Here is a 22,184-nt window from a genome sequence, read left to right on the forward strand (position 1 = left end):
ATGCCTCCTCAGGTTAAACTGATGCTACTGATTCCTATCATAGCATCTAGAAAATTTCATGGCACTCATTTTTAATGCTTCAGTCTCTCTGGGTAAATGTAGGCACAAAATAAATGGTTTTCAATGAATCAGTGGATGGATAAATGAATATCTCTATTCTGGAAAGCACAAAAGAGTATTTTATTTTTGCTTACGTGTCTCATTTAGTCTGTGAGCTTCTCAACAACCCAGAATACTTTTGATGCATTTTGTATCTCCAATGCCTGATACAGAACCTGTATCCACTCCATGAATAAATGGTTGGAGTTGCTGCTACCCAAAAGAAAACAACAACAACAACAACAGCAACAAAAAAACCCACATAGGCCAGGCGCGGAGGCTCACGCCTGTAATCCCAGCACTTTGGGAGGCCGAGGCAGGCAGATCACCTGAGGTCAGTAGTTCGAGGCTAACCCGGACCAACATGGAGAAATCCTGTCTCCATTAAAAATACAAAAAAAATTAGCCAGGCGTGGTGGCCATGCCTGTAATCCCAGCTACCAGGAGGCTGAGGCAGGAGAATTGCTTGAACCCAGAAGGTGGAGGGTGCGGTGAGTCTAGATCGCGCCGCTGCACTCCAACCTGGGCAACAATTGCCAAACTCTGTCTCAAAAAAAAAAAAACCACCCACACAGAATCATCAAAATAAGTTTTGCAAGCAAACTTGAAATCACTATTCAAGACTTGGGCAAAACCAAAGAGCATCTGAGATTAACTGGGACATCTTATCCAAGATATCATTGATTATATATATATATAAAATGTATCTACGATAAGACACATGAGAGGTGTACTAAAATAATCAAGCATTGAGTCTTGGCCTTCCATGCAAGACTCAGGCCTCTTCAGAACAGAAGGATTAAGACGGAGATGGAATATAATTCAAATGTTAAAAGAAAGAAGGATCAAGAGAGTTGGAATGAAGGTAAATGGGCTACCTGTAGAAGTCTGAAAGTGAGCTTTGGAGGGAAGAAAAGTAAGTACTGCTTTAACAAGAAGTCCTGGGGAATCTGAATGAATTGGATCCTGATCATGGATCTACAACATGTGGATGTGGAGAAATAATGGTATCTAGGGTCCATATCTAACTGATATTCAAGAAGTATAGCTAGATGGCCAGGTGCTGTGGCTCATGCCTATAATCCCAGCACTTTGGAAGGCTGACGCAGGCAGATCACTTGAGGTCAGGAGTTCAAGAACAGCCTCTACTAAAAACACAAATTAGCTAGGTGTGGTGGCACACACTTGTAATCCCAGCTACTTGGGAGACTGAGGCAGGAGAATAGCTTGAACCTAGGAGGGGGAGGTTGCAGTGAACCGAGATCTCACCACTGCACTTGCACTCCAGCCTGGGCAAGAGAGCAAGACTCTGTCTCAAAAAAAAAAAAAAGAAGTATAGCTAGAAATTCTATGAATGACTTTGTCAAAAATATATTCTCTGATGTCTGCCAGAAGCAGAAACTAGGATGGGCAGTTCTTTAATCTGATCGAACAGGGCATTTGTAGGACTTTTGTGACCTTAAATGACCTAAAATAACATAAAAGGTCATCAGAGAATTTCCAAGCTTCTCAGTACACATCATTTTCCCACTTATTATATCTGAGGGTGTCTTGTATTCAGCAAAAATGAGAGCTCATTCAGCTGCATTTTATTTCCACTACAAAGAAGTCAAACCTAGAACCCATCTCAATTTGCAGAGGGATCTTCATTCATCTATGATCTCCATTCCCTAGGTTTTTGTTTCCTTTGGTTGTAATTAATTTCTTATGGAAACTTAGGTAAACTCAGCTTCTCTCAGCCAAGAACAACTGCAAACACATTTATTTATCTTCCTTCCCCAAATCTACAGGACATCAAATATTGACTAAAAGGTTTCTTCAAAGGAAAATGTCAGCCTGGTACACGGACTTATTTCTAGCCATCCTTGAATGTTTGCTGTTTTCCCAAAGCTGCTGACAGTCCAGCTATACACCAGCATGTGTTCATTTAATATAAGTCTCCATGAAGCTGAAAGCACTGTACAATGATTTTTGTTTGTTTTTGCTTTAAATGAAGTCAAGATACAGTCTTAATAAAATACAGGACAACTTCATTTTAACCAAACCTAAACCTTTAAACTTCAGGCATCTTTAGGTCTGAAAAGATTCTACTAACAACTTTCTCAAAGTTCAGCTTTGTCTGAAATATATAAATATCAAGAAGTCCTTCAAGAAAAAAAAAAGCATACCAAAACTCTGGGGATATTCTAATGACATTAGTAGCCTCGAAAGAAAAATTCTTAGAATCTGAGAAGGAAACAGTGAAGTGGCTGAATTCATGACGAAGGGAAAAATAAACTATGAAATGAGGACTTTTCTAGCAGGCTGCTGTTAAAACACTTAACATTCCTAAGAACAGAGTTCAGTTCAACTTCTTACTGACCCTCTCCCCTAATACCTTCTTGGACCCTGAATCATCAGAAGAGAGATGAGTTTAACTCATTGGTGATAAAAAACTAAAGAAAGGAATATCGTTCATGGTGTGTAAGACAGTAGTAACAGGCCAGGTATGGTGACTCATGCTTGTAATCCCAGCACTTTGGGAGGCCAAGGCAGGAGGATTGCTTGACCAACCTGGGCAACATAGTGAGATCCCATTTAAAAAAAAAAAAGAAAGAAAAAAGAACAGTAGTGACTGTGGAAAACACTCTAGAATGGGGTTTCTCAGCCTCAGCCCTATGGACACTATGGGCTGGAAAATTCTTTGTTGTGAGTGGCTTCCCTGGGCACTGTAGGATATCCAGCAGTACCCCTGGCCTTTACCTACTAGATGCCAGAAGCTCCCAAGCCCCACCCCCACTACTGCCTCCCACATTGTGACAACCAAAAACATCTCCAGACATTACCAAATGTTCCTTGGAAAACAAAATCTGGAACCACCAGTCTGGAACCATCCTATATACTAGCAATATTCACTATCTCAGAAGGGATCTGAGAGTTAAGAATCAAATCTGTAAGAACTTTGTAAGATTTGGAACAAGCCATCTAACCTAGAATTATTTCCTTCCTGCAACTTAAAGCCAAGTGACCATCCCCCATCCACTTCACCCCGATCCCTTCAGACATCCAATGAACCAGCAGCCTTTTAGTGATTTGAACCATGAAAGTAAAAAGAATTAGAGAAAATGCAGCTGTGTAAAACATAAATCAAAGCCTAGTCCAAAATCTCCCCCCGCCCGCCCCCACCAATCTAATTTTAAAAGAAAGGAAAGTGAAAGGCAGTGAGGACAAGGGCTATGGCCAGGGTCAATTGTCTGAGGTGATATAAGCCAAGAACAGACCTTGTAGAAGACTGGGTCCTGGTCCAAAGACCTGGTTATTCCAAACCTGACCTCCTTTGGGAAGCTTTACAACAGTCTTGGCCAGGTGCAGTGGCTCACACCTGTAATTCCAACACTCTGAGAGGCCAAGGGGGTAGGATTGCTTCAGCCCAGAAGTTTGAGACAAACCTGGGCAAAAGAATGAGACCCCCTTCTCTACCAAAAAAAAAAAAAAAAAAAAAAAATTAGCTGAGTATGGTGGCGCACACTTGTAGTCCCAGCTACTTAGGAGGCAAAGACGGAAATATCACTTGAGCCTAGAAGGTCAAGGCTGCAGTGAGCCTTGGGCAACATGGTGAAAAGGACCCTGTCTCACACACACACACACACACACACACACACACACACACACACACACAAAAGAGTCTCAATTCTGACCACCATTTACCTTGGGCAAGTTATTAGATAGTGCCTCATTTCTACACCTGTCAAATGAGGATAATTGTAAAACCTACTTCTCACGGGTGGTTTTGTTGGTTAAATAAAATCATGGCCAGGTACAGTGACTCACACTTGTAATCCCAGCACTTTGGGAAGCTGAGGCAAGAGGATCACTTGAACACAGGAGGTTGAGGCTGCAGTGAGCTATGATCACACCACTGCACTCCGGTCTGGGCAACAGAGCAAAACCCTGTCTCAAAAAAAATAAAAATAAGAAACCATGCATGGCATACAGTGGGTGCTCAATAAATGTTAGTCATAGCTGGGTAGGCGTGGTGGCTTACTTGAGCTCAAGAGTTCAAGACCAGCCTGGGCAACATGGTGAAACCTTGTCTCTACAAAATATACAAAAAAAATTAGGCAGGCATGGTGGCATGCGCCTGTGGTCCCAGCTACTTAGGAGGCCGAGGTGGGAGAATCTCTTGAACCCAGGAGGTCAAGGCTGCAGTGAGCTGAGATCACTCTACTGCACTCCAGCCTGGATGACAGAGTGAGACCCTGACTCAAAAAAAAAAAAAAAAAAGTCATTATCCACACAAAGCCTCTTTCGCTACATGACTGTTCCAGGTGCACCTTATACAGCTCCTCACCAAAGTTGCTTTCTTATTAACAACAGAATTCAGCCAGATATGGTGGCTCACACCTATAATTCCAGCACTTTGGGAGGCCAAAGCAGGTGGATCACCTGAGGTCAGGAGTTCAAGACCAGCCTGGCTAACATGGTGAAACCCCATCTCTACTAAAAATACAAAAATTAGCTGGGCATAATAGTGCATGCCTGTAATCCCAGCTACTTGGGAGGCTGAGGAATGAAAATCGCTTGAACCCAGCAGACAGAGATTGCAGTGAGCTGAGACCACACCACTGCACTCCCGCCTGGGCAAAAAAAGAGTGAGACTCTGTCTCAAAATTAATTAACTAATTAATGTGAAAACTTCAGGCGCTTCATATCCTTTTGGAAACTGAACCATCTTAGGCAAAACAAATAACCACAGCATCTGTGGCTCAATTAAGCAATAATAAAAACAATTACACCTCATGGGTTCCACCGGTGTTGACACGACATTGGAGAATAAAATGCTACAGCCACTGACAGTTTCTATAGCCATGGTTGCAAAACATTATCCATCATAGCCTCTTCTAACTCCATCCAATTCTAATGCTTTATGACTTTTTAAAACATCACTTCTTTGCTCATTGCTTGAGACCATTTTATTCCTATGAGTTTGCAAGTATATGCGCAATCATTTTTTTAGAATAATCTCTGCTTGGGAGGTTGCAGTGTGGTGCTAAAAACAAACAGATAAAGCTTCCACCACTATAAGCTCCAAAAGCCCTGTGTGGTGCTCACCCTTATATCCCCGGCTCGCTTTAGGTACTAGAAACTCAAAAACTCAGTTTGCTAGAGATACAAATCAGCCTTTCATTATGTGGTTTAAAACGTGCCTGTATCAGCTTTCTAATTTCCACCCACATAATATGCAGAAGAAACACAGCAGACCCTTTTTACAAAGCTTACAAAAGTTACGTAAGAAGCAGAAAAGAAATACATTTATGTGTTCTAATGGATCCATTTTTATAGTGTCAATATTTACAGCATGAATTTGCATGTCTGTCAGTGATTATAACTCACAAGGAAATCCACTGTTTCATCTTATATTTTCTTTTTTTTTTGAGACAGAGTCTCGCTCTGTCGCCCAGGCTGGAGTGCAGTGGCGCGATCTCAGCTCACTGCCACCTCTGCCTCCGGGGTTCAAGCGATTCTCCTGCCTCAGCCTCCCAGGTAGCTGTGATTATAGGCACCTGCCGCCGCCGCGGGCTAATTTTTGTGTTTTTAGTAGAGACAGGGTTTCACTATGTTAGCCAGGCTGGTCTCAAACTCCTGACCTCAAGTGATCCACCCGCCTCGGCCTCCCAAAGTGCTGGGATTACAGGTGTGAGCCACCGTGCCCAGCCTCATCTTACCTTTTCCTTTATCTTTCTCTTATTTGTTATGTGGGATGAATCTCTGTTCACACAAATTTTTGTTTTCACTATTAAACATATATAGCATTTAAGGCCAGGCACAGTGGCTCACACTTGTAATCCCAACACTTTAGGAGGCCGAGGCAGGCTGATCACAAGGTCAGGAGATCAAGACCATCCTGTCCAACATGGTGAAACCCCCTCTCTATTAAAAATACAAAAAAATTAGCTGGGCATGGTGGTGCATGCCTGTGGTCCCAGCTACTCAGGAGGCTGAGGCAGGAGAATCACTTGAACCCTGGAGGCAGAGGTTGCAGTGAGTCAAGATTACACCACTGCACTCCAGCGTGGTGACAGAGTGAGACTCTGCCTCAAAATAAATAAATAAACAAATATGGCATTTAATATTATAAATTGTATATATACATGCTAAATATATTAAATACATTTAGTGTTAATTATATATAAATATATACATGTACTTTAAATATATTTATATTAGGCCGGGCGCGGTGGCTCAAGCCTGTAATCCCAGCACTTTGGGAGGCCGAGACGGGGGGATCACGAGACGGGCGGATCATGAGGTCAGGAGATCGAGACCATCCTGGCTAACACGGTGAAACCCCGTCTCTACTAAAAAATACAAAAAAACTTGCCGGGTGAAGTGGCCGGCGCCTGTAGTCCCAGCTACTCGGGAGGCTGAGGCAGGAGAATGGCGTGAACCCAGGAGGTGGAGCTTGCAGTGAGACGAGATCCGGCCACTGCACTCCAGCTTGGGCGACAGAGCCAGACTCCATCTCAAAAAAAAAAAAATATATATATATATATATATATATATAAAAATGTGATTGCATATTAAATATATAATATAAATGTTAAAATTTTAGTAAATATATATGATTAATTTGAATTATAAGTTTGATGACTGAAACTATACTTAGGTCTTTTTTTTAATGTTTGCCCCCAACCCCATTTCCCCATTACAGTTTCCTTTACACCCTAGATACTCAATTAGCATTATTTTGTCATTTGTGGTATGTAAGTAAAGATCACACACTTTATATTTGCCAATGTGGACATAAAGAGAAACACTGAAATACAAAATAGTTGTCTAAAAGAATGTGAAGGGCCAGGCATGGTGGTTAACACCCGTAATCCCAGCACTTTGGGAGGCTGAGGCAAGCTGATTGCTTGAGCCCAGGAGTTTGAGACCAGGCCCTGGGCTACATTGTGAAACCCTGTCTCTACAAAAAATACAAAAAATTAGCCAAGCATGGTGATGCGCACCTGTAATCCCAGCTACTTGTGAGGCTGAGGTAGGAGGATCACCTGAGCCCAGGGAGGTCGAGGCTGCAGAGAGCCATGATTGTGCCACCGCACTCCAGCCTAGGCAACAGAGCAAGACCCTCAAAAAAAAAGAAAAGAAAAAAGAAAAAATGCTAGGCAGCCAGGTAAGGTGATGTGCCTGTAGTCCCAGTTACCCAGGAGGCTGAGGCAGGAAGATTGATTGCTTGAGCCCAAGATGTTACCGTGAGCTATGATCATGCCACTGCACTCCAGTCTGGTGACAGAGTGGCACCTTGTCTCTAAAAATAAAATAAAATAATGCTTTTTCTAAAAATGAATGATAGGCACTAGAGGTGTCTCCTGCTTTTGCTAGAGGCACTGGATATAAGAGGGGAAACTTCCAGCCGGGCGTGGTGGCTCACGCCTGTAATCCCAGCACTTTGGGAGGCTGAGGTGGGCAGATCACGAGGTCAGGAGTTCGAGACCAGCCTGACCAACATGGTGAAACCCTGTCTCTACGAAAATACAAAAATTAGCCAGGCATGGTGGCACGTGCCTGTAATCCCAGCTACTCGGGAGGCTGAGGCAGGAAAACTGCTTGAACCTGGGAGGTAGAGGCTGCAGTGAGCCGAGATCGAGCCACTGCACTCCAGCCTAGGCAATAGAGCGAGACTCTGTCTCAAAAAAAAAAAAGGGGGAAACTTCCAGCATCTCCTTGGGATGTTTGAACCTCAGTAAACACACCCAAAATTGAGCTCCTGATCTCCTCTACCTGCCTCAAACTTGTTCTCCCCCAGTCTCTGCCATCACAGCCAGCAACACAGATCAGAACCCCTCATCCTGAGTCCTCCCTCCAGGCCATCACGACATCTTGCAATTTCTGCTGGCCACTGCCAGCCTCAGACTCAGGTCATAAAAGAGGCAGGTAGATACACAGAAGAAATCCCATGCAGGCCACTGGCTCTCCCCACCATCAATGCCACTCCCAAAAATCAACTCCTGGTCAGGCACAGTGGCTCACACCTGTAATATCAACATTCGGGGAGGCCAAGATGGATGCATTGCCTGAGCCCAGAAATTCAAGACCAGCCTGGGCAAAATGGTGAGACCCTGTCTCTACAAAAAAATCAAAGAATTAGCTTAGTGTGATCACGTGCCTGTAGTCCCAGCTACTTGGGAGGGTGAGGCAGGAGGATCACTGGAGCCCAAGAGTTTAAGACTGCAGTGAGTCATGATCACACCATTGCGCTCCAGCCTGGGTCAGGGTTATCTTTTAAGAAGCCGTCTTTAATGGCTTTCTCTTAGGCCTGGATTAACAAAATGCAAACTCTTTTCCATGATGTTTAGTGACCCACATGCTCTGAGTCTCGGTAATCCCCATAACCCTACCTTGTGCCCATGTCCTCCTTGCTGGGCACCTTGTACTGTTGCAAGGTCGGCCTTCTTTAAGTCCCTCAACATGCCAAGCGTTCCCAGCCTTAGGACCTTCATGAACGCTACTCCATCTAGCAAAGATGGACATCTCCCTGCTCATCAAATAACTTCAGCCCCACCTCCCTGGAGGAGCCTTCTCTGATGACCTCACTTATGGGATTCCCACCCACTATTGTGCAGTACCTGCAGGTTCCTGGTTCCTTCAGAGCACTAAATCTCACCTCCAACCCACAAAGAAAGTCCCAGAGGATGTAGAATCTTTATTCACCACTGAGTACTTAGTATCCAGTGTCCAGCACACAGCAGCTGCTCAAACAGCAGTTAAGCCTGTATCCAGGCCAAGCACGGTGGCTCATGCCTGTAATCCCAACATTTTGGGAGGCCGAGGTGGCGGATCACTTGAGGTCAGGAGTTTGAGTCCAGCCTGGCCAACACGGTGAAACCCCATCTCTACCAAAAATATACAAATTTGCCAGGCCTGGTGGTGCATGCCTGTAATCCAGCTACTCGGGAGGCTGAGGCAGGAGAATTGCTTGAACCTGAGAGGCGGAGGTTGCAGTGAGCTGAGATCACGCCATTGCACCCCAGCCTGGGTGACAGAGCGAGATTCAGTGTCAAAAGAAAAGAAAAGAAAAGAAAAGAAAAGCTCTGGGCCAGGTACAGTGGCTCACACCTGTAATCTCAGCACTTTGGGAGGCTGAGGCAGGCGGATCACCAGGTCAGGAGTTTGAGACCAGACTGGCCAACACAGTGAAACCCCGTCTCTATTAAAAATACAAAAATTAGCCAGGTGTGGTGGCACAAGTAGTTGCAGCTACTCGGGAGGCTGAGGCAAGAGAATCACTTGAACCTGGGAGGCGGAGGTTGCAGTGATCTGAGATCGTGCCATTGCACTCCAACCTTGGTGACGGTGAGACTCCATCTCAAAAAAAAAAAAAAATTCTGGGCTGGGCACAGTGGCTCACGCCTGTAATCCTAGCACTTTAGGAGGTCAAGGCCGGTGGATCACAAGGTTGGGAGTTCAAGACCAGCCTGGCCAACATGGTGAAACCCATCTCTACTGAAAATACAAAAATTAGCCAGGTGTGGTGGCAGGCGCCTGTAATCCCAGCTAGTCGGGAGGCTGAGGCAGGAGAATGGCTTGAACCCGAGAGGCGGAGGTTGCAGTGAGCCGAGATTGTGCCACTGCACTCCAGCCTGGGCAATATGAGCAAGACTCCATCTCAAAAGAAAAAGTCTATATTTAGGCAAGAAAATAAGTCCTTTCAATGTGTCTAGTTTAAGTCATTTAATTCATATTTACTGGTTCTATATTTTGGTAAATAATTACCACCAGCTGCCTCTACATAGTATATTAACAAAGACAAGTCTAATTTAACATTTATATGCTATTCATTTTTTCTTTTCTTTTAAAAAAATTTTTTTAATAGAGAAGGGGTTTCACCAAATTGCCCAGGCTGGTTTTTAACTCCTGGGCTCAAGTAATCCACCCACCTCGGTCTCCCAAAGTGCTGGGATTACAGGCGTCAGCCACTGTGCCTGGCCCCCCATTCATTTCTAATGTCCCATTCAGTACATGTGATAAGAAATAAGATGATTTGCAGAAATAACTTTGAACATTAGCTCTTTGTTTATTAGCCGTATAATTTGTGTGTGTATTTTTTGCACTCCTCAACAAATTGTGATGATGTCTTCCAAATCAATTTAGAAGGAAAAAAAAAATCCAAATAATTCTAAATCAGCCACAAACCATGATTGACAACAGTCATAAATAACTACATCCAGGCTCTTCATCTACTCTCAGCAGACTTTATGTACTATTGCCTTTTTTTTTTACTGCAAAGAACCTTCCTGGAGTCTGTACTACCTTCAAGATGGTTTGTAGGGTCCCCAAGCCTAGTAGCCACAGGAGTCTACCAGCAACTGAGGAAGCCCTTTTCAGTGAATTATGGATCTAAACAAGGCAAATGAACACAGAGAGGGAAACTGTGCCTCCCAAGGCCAAGAAAAGCAATTTTGCCAAACCTAGATAATTGTCCAAAGGAGAGAACGAAGCCAGGGCTAGCAAACAAACATGACAGATCAGAGAATTGTTTTGCCATTTGGTAAAAGGCAAGATCAAGTATTTGTATAAAGGTTGTGAGGAAAAATTAAAGACTCAAACAATGACTCTAGCACTTCCATTTCATGCCAGGTTAAGACAAAAATACCTAATTGAGCTCTACAACCAAGAACAATCTAAATGGAATCCTGTAGCAGCAACTGACACTTGTGAAAACCTCAAAGGTGAAAAGAGGTATTTAAGACAATTTGTCTTGACAGTTACTCTCAGAACAATCATTAATTATAATTAAATGACAATAGAAAAGGTGATAAACAATATAGTAACATAAGTCAGTCAAGTATCTGTAGGGCATGCAATTCACAAAACAGGTTCAAAACAGAGAGCTATACATTTAGATGTAAATCACAAAAAGATTGCCAAAGAGGAGGCTTTGATTTGGAAACAGGGAAGCTCTGAAATGGGGAAGTGCTGAAATGATTGCAACATCCCCACATTTGGCCCTGCCTTGCACGTTACTTAGTCATCAGCCTCCATCAAGGACTTGTGGTGGCAGAGAAAATAAACCACAGAAAACATGGCAGCCTCCTAGAAGAGGTCTGGGAGAAAACCCATGCTCATTCAGAAAGGTATGTTCGTGGTTGTATTTCGAGTAAAACGCTTTTGGTCACACTTGAAATGTGTAAAAGCCTGTGTGTCTTATTCGTTTATTCAACAAATATTTATGGAGCACCTACTCTGTGGCAGATGCTCCTCTAATGTGATATATCAATGAATGAAGTAGACATTCTAGTCAGGGAGAGACAGACAATAGGTCATACAATTACACAGCATGCTACAAAGTGATAAATACCAGAGAAAGAGCAGGGTAGCCACACGGAGGATGCGGGCAAGAAGGAGGAATTGCTGTTTTAACTAGGAAGAGGCAGAGCAAAGACTTGAAGGAGGCGAAGGAGTGAAGCATGGATATGTCTGGGGATGATGGTTCAGGCATCAGGGGAAGCCAGTGCAAAGGCCCTGTGGTATGAATGTGTTGGGCACACCCCATCAAGAAAATGAGTGTGGTTAAAGCAGAGGGAGTAAGGATGTGTGTGGTAGCAGGTGAGGTTAAAGAGGTGATGGGGCTTAGAAATAAAGTCACTCACTGGCTTTTGAGTGAGATAGAAAGGCTCTAGAAAGTTTTCAGCAGGGGACTGATATGATCTGACTTCTGTTTTAAAAGAGTCACTCTGGCCAGGTGCGGTGGCTCACGCCTGCAATCCCGGCACTGTGGGAGGCCAAGGTAGGCAGATCGCTTGAGGCCAGGAGTTCGAGACCAGCCTGGCCAACATGGTGAAACTCCATCTCTACTAAAAATACAAAAATTAGCCAGGCGTGGTGGTGCACATCTGTAATCCTAGCTACTCAGGAGGCTGAGGCAGGGGAATCACTAGAGCCCAGAAGGCAGAGGTTGGAGTAAGCTGAGATCATGCCACTGCACTCCAGCCTGGGTGACAGAGTGAGACTCCGTCTCAAAAAAAACAAAGTCACTCTGGATACTAGGTCAAGAAAGGAGTGTGCAGGGAGAGCAGTGAGGACAAAGGTGGAAGCAGGGGAGCAGATAAGCAGATTCTGCAGACGCATCCACCCTTCTGACACTAGCTCTAGCTAATGGAGAAAAGGCAAGACCTTTCATACATGACTAGGGTGTATGAGAACATGGGTGTTACCATTTAATTTCAGGGTCTGTGTGCCTCCTGCAGTTCCCACCAGAGAAGTGACTCCTAGGTTTCACATTGGGCTTGTCCGTATCACATGAGCTGGCAGTTTCTGTTTACTCACTGGCAAATACCTTGAGGTAGATCCTGGAGCCCACAATGTGGAGCAAAAAGCAAAGGAGGTCCCTGAGCCAAACTACTGTTTGCACCAAATGGGAAGGGCTAACTTGTTATTGGATTTCTCTTTGCTCTGCAAATAGGATTTCACTAGAGGCAATTCTTCCAATAGTTCTTCATCCACCTGTTCTTCCTCATCTTTTCCTTAACTAAGAGTACGCCGTCAGCCCACCAGAAAAGCCACACTGCTGTGACTCATTGATATTCACCTGATACTGCCCTTTCACTCTTGGATTTCTTGGCTGACTCTCCGTAATTTTTAGAGGTGAGATCTCACTATGTTATCCAGGCTGGAGTGCAGTGGCTAGTCACAGGGGCAATCATAACATACTAAAAGCCTTGAGCTCCTGTCAACCATCGATGTTCCTGCCTCAGCCTCCCAAGTAGCTGGGATCACAGGCATGAACCACCACACTCAGCTCTTCACTCTCCCTAATTTTGAGAAAACGTACTTTTTTCCTTCTAATAATGACCTAATAAGTTTTTTCTAATTATGAAACAATGCACTTTTTTCCTCCTCATCATCACTTATTGGCAACTCTCAGACTTTTTTTTTTTTTTTTTTTCCCTCCTCACTGCCTGTATGATCAGGTCTTTATTCAAAAGAAGCTGTCCAAAATAATTTGACCTTTATGGAATAATCAAATGTAAGAGTTTATGCAGCAGGTTGCTTTTCCTCTGGAGTAGGTTTCTTTTCTGCAGGCTTCTTTTCAGGGGCTGGTGTCTTGGTAGCTGCTGCCTTTTTTCCCACTAGAGGCTTCTTCTGCTTCTTCACACCAACAGCAGCCTTCTTTCCTTTCTTTTCCCTAACCCTAACCCACCACAGGCTTCTTTTGCCTGCAACTGCCACCTTCTCATCTGATTTGGCTTCTAGTGCTGCTGCTGCAGCAGCTGCCTTATCCACCCGGAGCTTGGGATTCCTGGCCTGGCGAAGAATGGTATTCCGGCGCATGGTCTTTGCACATGGGTTTAGCTTCAACATGATTCTCAGGTTTTTCAGTGAGTTCTTCTTTAGGACTCTGCGATGAATCTTCTTGCGTGGTGCTCCAAGGACTCTTTGGATCTCTGGGCTTTTCAAGATTCTGCTAAGATCTGTATTAATCATCTTGTGCATGGGAAGATTGTAGTTACTCTTGAGGGAAGCGGCTTTACGCCAAGTGCCATAAAATTCATCTAACTTCCGGAAAGCACTTTCAGTCCAAATGCAGAAACGTCCCACATGCCCACCAGGAGCAAGCTTCAAAATGTTCAGTTTGCTTACATTAAGCAGAGTAATTCCAGGGATGTTTCTGAAGGCCGTGATGATACCATTATCCTCATTATAGATGATGCCCGGCCCCCTGCGCTGGATACGGCGACAGTTTCTCATTTTGCCTTTGCCAGCTCTCATTCCCTGAGAGGCATAGACCTTTTTGATATCATTCCAGGCTTTAAGTTTCTTAAGAAGCAAAACAACTTCCTTGGTTTTCTTGTAGCCTTCAACTTTATCTTCAACTACCAAAGGAAGTTCAGGAACTTCCTCAACACGGTGACCTTTAGACATGACCAGTGCTGGCAGGGCTGAGGCAGCCAGGGCAGAACAGACGGCATATCGTTTTTGGGTTGTGTTCCCTCTACGATGCCAGCAGCGCCAGGTTTTGGTTGCTGCAAACATTCGGCCTCCACGACACATGTTTCCAAAAGCACCCCGGCCAGAGCGGTGAGTCCCACCACCTCCAACTGTGGGAATTTGAGCCACAGCTCTGCCAGTACCCCAAGACTCAGCACCGGTCTGATGACCTGCGAATTCACTGACAGTGTAGGGCTGTTGTTTTTGCGCAAGTTGGTGTGAACAAAGTTCACAATATCTGGTCGAATAGGAGCCTTGAATACAGCAGGCAAAGTGACATTTTTGCCAGATGACTCCCCCTTTTCGGAGTACACCGGTATCAGTGGGCGAGCACACGCCATGGCGGAGAGAGGAGACAGCCACGCTCCTCTCAGCCCAGCTGCTGCCATAGGAAAAGACTCTCAGCCTTTTAAAGGATATTAAAGAGCAGAAAAAGAGGTATAAAGTTGTTTGCTTGTTTGTTTGTTTGTTTTTAGATGGAGTCTTGCTCTGTCGCCCAGGCTGGAGTGCAGTGACGCAATCTTGGCTCACTGTTACCTCCACCTTCCGGTCTCAAGGGATCCTCCCACCTCAACCTCCTGGGTAGCTGGGATTACAGGCACGCACCACCACGCCTGGATAATTTTTGTATTTTTTGTAGAGATGGGGTTTTGCCATGTTGCCCAGGTTGTTCTCAAACTCCTGGGCTCAAGTGATCCACAGGCCTTGGTCTCCAAAAGTGCTGGGATTATGGGTGTGAGTGACCAAGCCTGGCCCAGATTAATTTATTTAATCCTTATAATAACCCTGTGAGGTAGGCATTTTACAGTTGGGGAAACTGAGTCACGAGGTTTTCTTTTTTAGTTAGCCTGCCTAAAGTTGCGTGTAAGTGGCAGAACTAAGATTGGAACCAAGGCAGTCTATGCTCCTAGTCACTCTGCTATGGAGTGTGAATTTAGTATGAATAGCCATCCTTTCCCCAAAATCTGCATCTTTAGCTAAATCCCTTTTTTTTCTCTCCATGTGACCAAACTTTGCTGATTTCCCTGATAACAAACTAGCCCGCAGAGCTGAGCTCTCCTCCATGCCAGCATGCTGCAGTCCTTTACAATCTAACGAAATTCTAAGGTTAAGCCACAACCACCTCACTCTTCCCTGGACAAGTCTAAAACAGTAAGATCATCCTCATGGAGAAATAGATCAGAGATATGAACTGGTAGAACATAAAACAAAAACAGAAAACCACAAAAACATTAGGCCATTGCATTTTCTGTTAATAAAAAGTTGCAGTGCCCCATTGAGTTTTCTATGTCACCAAACCCTCCCAGTTGTAGTTACACAAAGGCAACTTTGTCTTGAGAAGGCTACTGGGAAGATGGGCCTAATCTTGGCAAGGGCTTGGTGTACCGAGAACCACGTTATTATTTTTAAAACTAAATGACAACACACAAAAAGAAATATTATTTAAGCCACCTTTTCTTTTCTTTTTTTTTTTTTTAGATGGAGTCTCACTCTCGTTGCCCAGGCTGGAGTGCAGTGGCACAATCTCGGCTCACTGCAACCTCCGCCTCCCAGGTTCAAGCAGTTCTCCTGCCTCAGCCTCCCAAGTAGCTGGGACTACAGGTACCTGCCACTATGCCCGGCTAATTTTTGTATTTTTAGTAGAGACAGGGTTTCACCCTATTGGACGGGCTGGTGTTGAACTCCTGACCTTGTGATCTACCCACCTTGCCCTCCCAAAGTGCTGGGATTACAGACATGAGCCACCGTCCCCAACCTAAGCCATCTTTTCAAAAATCACAGTGCTATTATCTTCACCAACGTGGAACCCTAGTTTTTGAAACATGAATGATTTACCTGTGCTTACAAGGTTCAAATACACATTTTCAGAATAGGAATTAAATTGATCTAAGAGAAATAACACCTGAAAAAACCCTGTCCATTCTGTACTTCTATACTTTTTCTTTTTCTTGGGGCACGTGAAATGCTTTACAAACATGATTGAGCCAGGTCTCGGTGCTCTGAAAGGTAGATACTTTTTATTATAATTTTAATACGCTGGCATTTCCTTGGTCAGGTACAGGCATCCTGTTCCTGTTTCAGCTGCACAATGCCCTGCATTCATTGTACACTCACTCACTGCCCACTGGTACATATACTTAACTCTTGCTCACCCACATGTGGATTATCCATAGCGTCTGGGAACAGGTTGTCTTCCACCCCAGTTGGTGAGTACTCAAGGCAAAACTGACAATTCGTCGATGCAAGGCACAGTCAGGAGGCCAAAGCTGTCAGCAACTCCCCTTTCATTCAACATACACCCACCAGGAACCCACTATGGTCTCTGTGCAGGGCCACCATGTTCGTGAGAACCACAAACATATAGTATCCCCAAAGACAAATATCGTGATTTGGGGAGACTGGATATTCTTTTCTTGATTAATGTGGTTGAGTGTAATCTATAAATAAAGCATACATTTTTCAGAACCAGAAATCTCCTGAGACTAAAACATTGATATTTTCCTAAAACACAAAGGGTTTTCAGGGTTACACTAGCACTCTGTTTTCTCTTGATGTCATCTCCCTGAAACGGCCTTCAGAAAAGCAGAGATTGTGCTTTTGACTTCTAAAATGACTCCACTCTAAAAGCTTTGATAGGGTGTACCAAAAGAGCTACTTATAGTCACAATCACTTCTATGTGATCAGCTTATTTATATATTTTATTTTACAAACACATAAACCATATGCATCTAGACACACCTACAAATCGTTTTTTACATAAACTAAGTTCCTATGATGACAAAAATGGAAGATTCACAATGACAAAAAAAGACTTATATTAAATATATAAGTTACTTAAATCGAGCTGCAATTCTTTTTTTTTTTTTTTCGGGTGTCCTTAAACCACACAGAAATAGAGGAAAGGCAGAGAGTGGGAGTATGGTTGAAGGGTTTGTGCCTTTTGTAATCAGTTTACTTTTGGTTGTACCAACAGATGATAACTTGAATTCATTCAAACTAGTGTCTATTGCAGTACACTAGGAACATTTGAATTACAAAAGGGAGGAGGAGCTTCTACTTCTCACAGTTGCTAGTTTACCTGCAATCCTTTGAGGGCATTGGTAATCTCCATGTGAGCTGTCTGGTAAATTCCACACTAGGACCACATTCAGAACTTACCTGTTTCTTGGCCATTTATTCCTCTAGACATTCTCTCCCTTTCTACTTTCACTGGAAAATGAAAGTTTTCCTCCCCCACACCTTTTTCAGAGCAAAAGATACGAGATCCTTAAAAGAAGGTGGTCATTGACTTCAAGCGGAGGAGATCGCCCTCCCCACTGCCTCTCCCCTGATACAGACGCTGACAGAATAGATGGGGAAGCAACTATGAGAGAAACAGAAACAATCAGAACTCCAGCTCAGACGATCTCAGGAGTTTTACTGACAGGATGATTCAGGACCACACACAAAAAATGGCAGGGTGCCATTTTCCTGAATCTCTCCAGCATAAGATGGAAACAACAACTTGAGGTGGCAACTGAGCAATTAGTTACTGATCACTTCTACGACAATTCTCTGGAGGCTCCAAAGGCCTCCTATCTTGAAACCCAAGTCATCTCTGCATTGCTGTTATTGAAAATATTTATCCGGTTGCTCTTTGAAGCCATTACTTGGAGCTGTAATGTTGGGACTAACACACACCTTTTATGATATTAAACCAGAAAATCAGCATCATCATTAAGACACAGAGACTGTTCCCAAGAGGGAAAGAAAATATATCTCCTAATCAGGCCAGTAGCTGAAACACTGCAACATAACCTTTAGCTTGGAATCACTGTGACAAGCACTTAAAGCTGCATTTAATGTCTTCATTGTAACTTCATAAAAGTTTGGCACCCAAATTCTACCTTCATTCTAAACATACCCTTTCTCCTAAGTCTCATGAATCCCAAACTTAAACCCTCTTCAGAGTAAGTTATTTTTCCCCAGAATAAGGTATCTTCTGGGATAACCTAATCACAGTTTTCCTTGCGCCTGGGTCCAATGTTAAGAAAATCTCCCACCTTCATCCTTGTATCCACTCCCCTGACCTTTTCTGATAAATCAGGAGACTTAAGATGTGGAGGTGGAAACTTACTGAAATAGCCAAATGCTTTTCTATAGCAATGAAAGCTCAGTCATTTGGGACATGATTTAATCTTGAGCTTCAGAGCAGAATTTGAAAAGCAAATTAAATCCTTTTGTAAGAAAATAATTTCGCCTACTTTAACCCAATCTTTTAAAAAAATCATTAGGTAGAACAGTAAACCAAATAGTCTAATATGAATGTTCTTATCATGTGAGGAAAAAAAATATGAATAGTCTTTGACACTGGTTAGAGCAAGTGTATAGAACATGTGTCCAGAAGCATGTAGTTCCCTTGCTTTCTGTCTTTATTTCATCCTCAGTATCACCACTGCTTTGGGCAGAATTCTTTCAAAATTTAGTTTAAAGCAGCACAGTGGGGGAGTCAAAAATAAACATGTTGACTATTAAAAATACAGAGATTGGTACAAAAAAAATGATGATGATGAATTCTCAATCCTACGAACTTCTGTAAATGCAAAAACCAAGAGGAAGATAATAAATCTTTAATAATTGATTGATATTCAGAATATCTTGATCTAATTAATTTAAGCATGGCCTACCCAGCCAGGTAAAGGACGGCAGAGCTAGCCTTATTTCTTCATTTGACACATACTGAAAGTTAATCACGAAGCTAGGTGCTTGGGAAATTTCTGAGATCCCATTCTTCCAGTGTGCAATAATTGGGTCAAAGAGGCCAACAGTATGTATATCAGAACAAGATGAAGGGTAAAGCAGACCAGAAAAAAATATTAAAACCCAAACCATCTCTTCCTTTCTTTTTTTCCTTCTGTTTTCCTTTCAGACTGGGTTGATTTTAGTTCCCTCCAAGACTTCAAGTCAGCAATCTGACAAAGATCATTGTTTAAATGACTAGCAACACAAACTCCCACAAAGTGATCTCTTCTTATCCTCTAGGTTGAGTACTTTGGTTTATCTAGAGGTTGTGTGTTATGCCGCTGACCATTAGAATCAGCACCTGCAATTCTCAAACGCTCTGGATCTAATTGCCAACCTTTTGAGCTCAAAACTTCGGCAGCCCCTTCATGTTGGGTTGCCAACCCTTTGCTTTCCCTCCCCTGAGAAATTCGTATGACCTTGCCTTAAAACTTTGAAAGAATACATTTTTTAATCTATATTCCTGCTAAAGAAAACAGTGAGTCATTAAAATACCACCAGAAAAAAAAAAAAAAGGTTTGATTTTTAGTTCAGATCGGTAATGGCCTGTAAGGACCTTGGTGGTATCTTCCTATCACTTATGCCTTGGGACAGTACCCAGGAGTGGCTGAACTTTTACCTAATTAAAAAATGAGTCATTTATTTGAAAAGTTCCACTTCCATTTATTTTATCTGATTTCTTAAATATCCGGTCAACTGCTAATTTGTCAGATGTCATAATTCGTCAGCCCTACCCTTTTCTACAGGTTGAATTTTTAATTTGAAACAACTACACCTCCACCGAGTGTTACTTTCAGAGGTAAATTACTGCAGGAAGACCCCCCTCTGCCCTGGTTAACACTTAAATGAGATGCCTCCTGTCCAGGACGCTTCCTCAATCTCACTGTAATAATCTGAGTCTAAAGTCACCTGTGCTTCTGGGCGGTCCAATCATGTATTTTCAAGAGTGAAAAAAAAATCAGTTTCTTTTATGGAAAAAGATTCATCACTACAGGAAACACGATGGGGCTGACTGTAATGATTATCTGCCTTCCCAGAAGCTGACCCTTTTCAAACCTTTTTATAAACACTTTATTTCCCACTAAATATACCAAGAGACAGAAGGTGAGTGATAGCATGAGGGATAAGGGCTAAAAAGAGAAGAAAAAGAAAAAAATATATACTTCAAAAATTGGGACCCAAATGTAAGATTAAGGGACAATAGTTAGAAGGAATACCAAAAAACACCTTACCTTTCCTTGTTAAGTTTTTGGAGCCGCCCACTTCAGAAATTAACACCATTCACAGCCCAGGAGCAACTTAACACAGCTAGGAAGTCACCTACAACATCTTCTCGTCCGCCTTCTTTTTAATGTAAAACCAAAATAAGGAGTGTCCAGCGACTCCCCACCGCGCCGCTTAAAGCAACAGAGCGTTTTAGGCTTAACTCCCAGGCTCTGGGAATTCCAGTGGGTCAGAATTGCTTAACCTTGGAGACCTGCGGAGAGAAAGTCTCCAGGAGGACCGCTCCCCAAACCCTGGTTTCTCTTTATCCCAAGCTGCACATTCCACAGTGGAAAGCGGGAGCGGCGACCCGAAGGCAGCGAAGTTCTCTCGAGCTCAGCTCCCGAGGCCAGGAGCGCGCGGCGGTTCCACCCGCAAAGCGGCGCCGGGTCCCGGCTGCGTGGGGCGCTGCGCACCGGAGCGCACAGCGTCTGGTCTGCGGGCCCTTCCCGGTTCCCTCCCTCTCTCCTCCCGCCGCCCGCCCCCTGCCGAGGCCATCCGCCTCACAGTAGCAAGGTTGTGTCTCGTCTACTCCCTTCCCTTAAACTCACCAAACCAGATTTTTACTCCCAACACCGGCAACTTCCCGTAAATCTGCCCTGAAATTTTATCCTGCTCGCTGAGCCTCCCCTGGCTAAAGGCCAGTGCCACATTCCTCTTGTTTTTAGGAGCGCAGATACCTTTGCTGAAGGTTCAAAGAAAATCGGCCTTGATGGCAGAAATTGGGGGACTTGACCAGAAGGACTTCTCTCCCCGCCCCAAAAGTCACATGCCTTTCAGACACCCAGAAGTGGCACCTGCTCCACCTGGGGGCATCTGTCCCAGCCAGACGCTCGGCCCCCTTCGGGCTGTTGGAGAAACCCAGCCAGAACCACGCTGGAGGAATTAGGAACCTGCTGTTGAATTTCAAGCCGATCGGAACCGCCCCGTTCCCCTTCTTCCCCCCATAAAGAAGTCGCTGGACGAGGTGGGATCTCCGCGACCCCCGCGTGCCCGAGGAGAGCTCCCGGGGCGTCCTTACCTGGGGCCGAGCATGGCTTGGCCGCACGCAGGCAGGAGCGTCACGCGGACCGGGCCCTGACCTTTGCTGGGGCCTTCGCAGCAGGGCCTGGGGCCTGGGCGCTGCTCGTTCAGAAGTGGCTCATTTTAATGCGCTCTGACCTAGAGTTACGAAGGGTTTCTAGAAAGGGAACAAAAAAACATTGCATTTAGAAACAGCAGCCAAGCTCTCGCTTCACCTTGCCTGCTCTCTGGGGAGTTGGCTCGAACCCCCACCCCATCCCAATCCCCAAGAAACCCAGATGTCCGCAATCCGCGCCCCACCCCCTTCGCCTTACCTGTTTATACAAGAGTTAAGGAGCCTCCCGCATTTCAGTGGAGCGCTAAGCCTGTTTGTAGGCGCGGAATGGGCCAACAGGAATCTAATTCTGTGACTAAACAAACGAGAAGAGGAAGCAGGCACCACCAGGAACCTAAAACAGAGTTGTGATTTCGGGTTGCAGTGTCATTCAGCTGAGGGGAAAAAAAAATACCGGGCTACTTTAGTGAAAGAATGTTCCAAAAATGGTTCTTTGCTGGTTGAGTTAACACATGCAAAGAGCTTAGAACGGTGCCTGGCACATAGTGTTAGCTGCCGTTATTGTTGTTATTCTTATTATTATTTACATTATGGCTTTTTTCTGAAGAAGGGGCGTGTGGTCAGAGTTACACATGGGCTGTAGCCCCAGCACTGCCACTCACTAGCTGTGAGGCCATGAGCAAGATATTTAATCTCTCCCAGCCTCAGTTTCTGGAAGATTCTAACGATGGGATTTTTACAAACAGTTTACATTCATTGCTGACAGTCTTGAATACAATGGGAAATAAAGTCCCTGTAAAGGGTAGCCAACTGAATTTCATCTCACTTAAAAGTTACCAGATTGACAAGAGAAATGGAGATTAATTTGCCTGCATTCCATGAAGCTCACTAATAGGAAGGAAACTCAGGACCCAGCAATCATCCATCTGCTGTGCTTAATTCTCATTTGTATTTTAGCACTTGACCTGGTGTCTAACCCTGGGAGAGTTA

General features: G+C 44.0%; 1 protein-coding gene and 1 pseudogene across 17 annotated transcripts in view; both read right to left on the reverse strand.

Annotated features, from left to right (window-relative positions):
* Positions 1 to 21,539, reverse strand: part of RBM47 (RNA binding motif protein 47) — a 207,514-nt gene extending 185,975 nt beyond the window's left edge. For 7 of the 17 annotated variants that reach the window (XM_074039628.1, XM_074039614.1, XM_074039622.1 and 4 more), the window contains exon 1: positions 20,086 to 20,554. The gene's annotated coding sequence lies outside the window, so the exon portion shown is untranslated. Of the gene's footprint in view, positions 1 to 20,085; positions 20,555 to 20,667; positions 20,995 to 21,137; positions 21,297 to 21,453 lie in introns of those variants that run through there. The other 10 variants (XM_074039627.1, XM_065544907.2, XM_074039623.1 and 7 more) reach the window with 4 other exon arrangements.
* LOC135970903 (large ribosomal subunit protein uL4 pseudogene) lies at positions 11,559 to 14,422 on the reverse strand (annotated as a pseudogene).
* Positions 21,540 to 22,184: the final 645 nt, after the last annotated feature.

The sequence above is a fragment of the Macaca fascicularis genome, chromosome 5 (genome assembly GCF_037993035.2).
Source record: "Macaca fascicularis isolate 582-1 chromosome 5, T2T-MFA8v1.1".
NCBI classification, from domain to species: domain Eukaryota; kingdom Metazoa; phylum Chordata; class Mammalia; order Primates; family Cercopithecidae; genus Macaca; species Macaca fascicularis.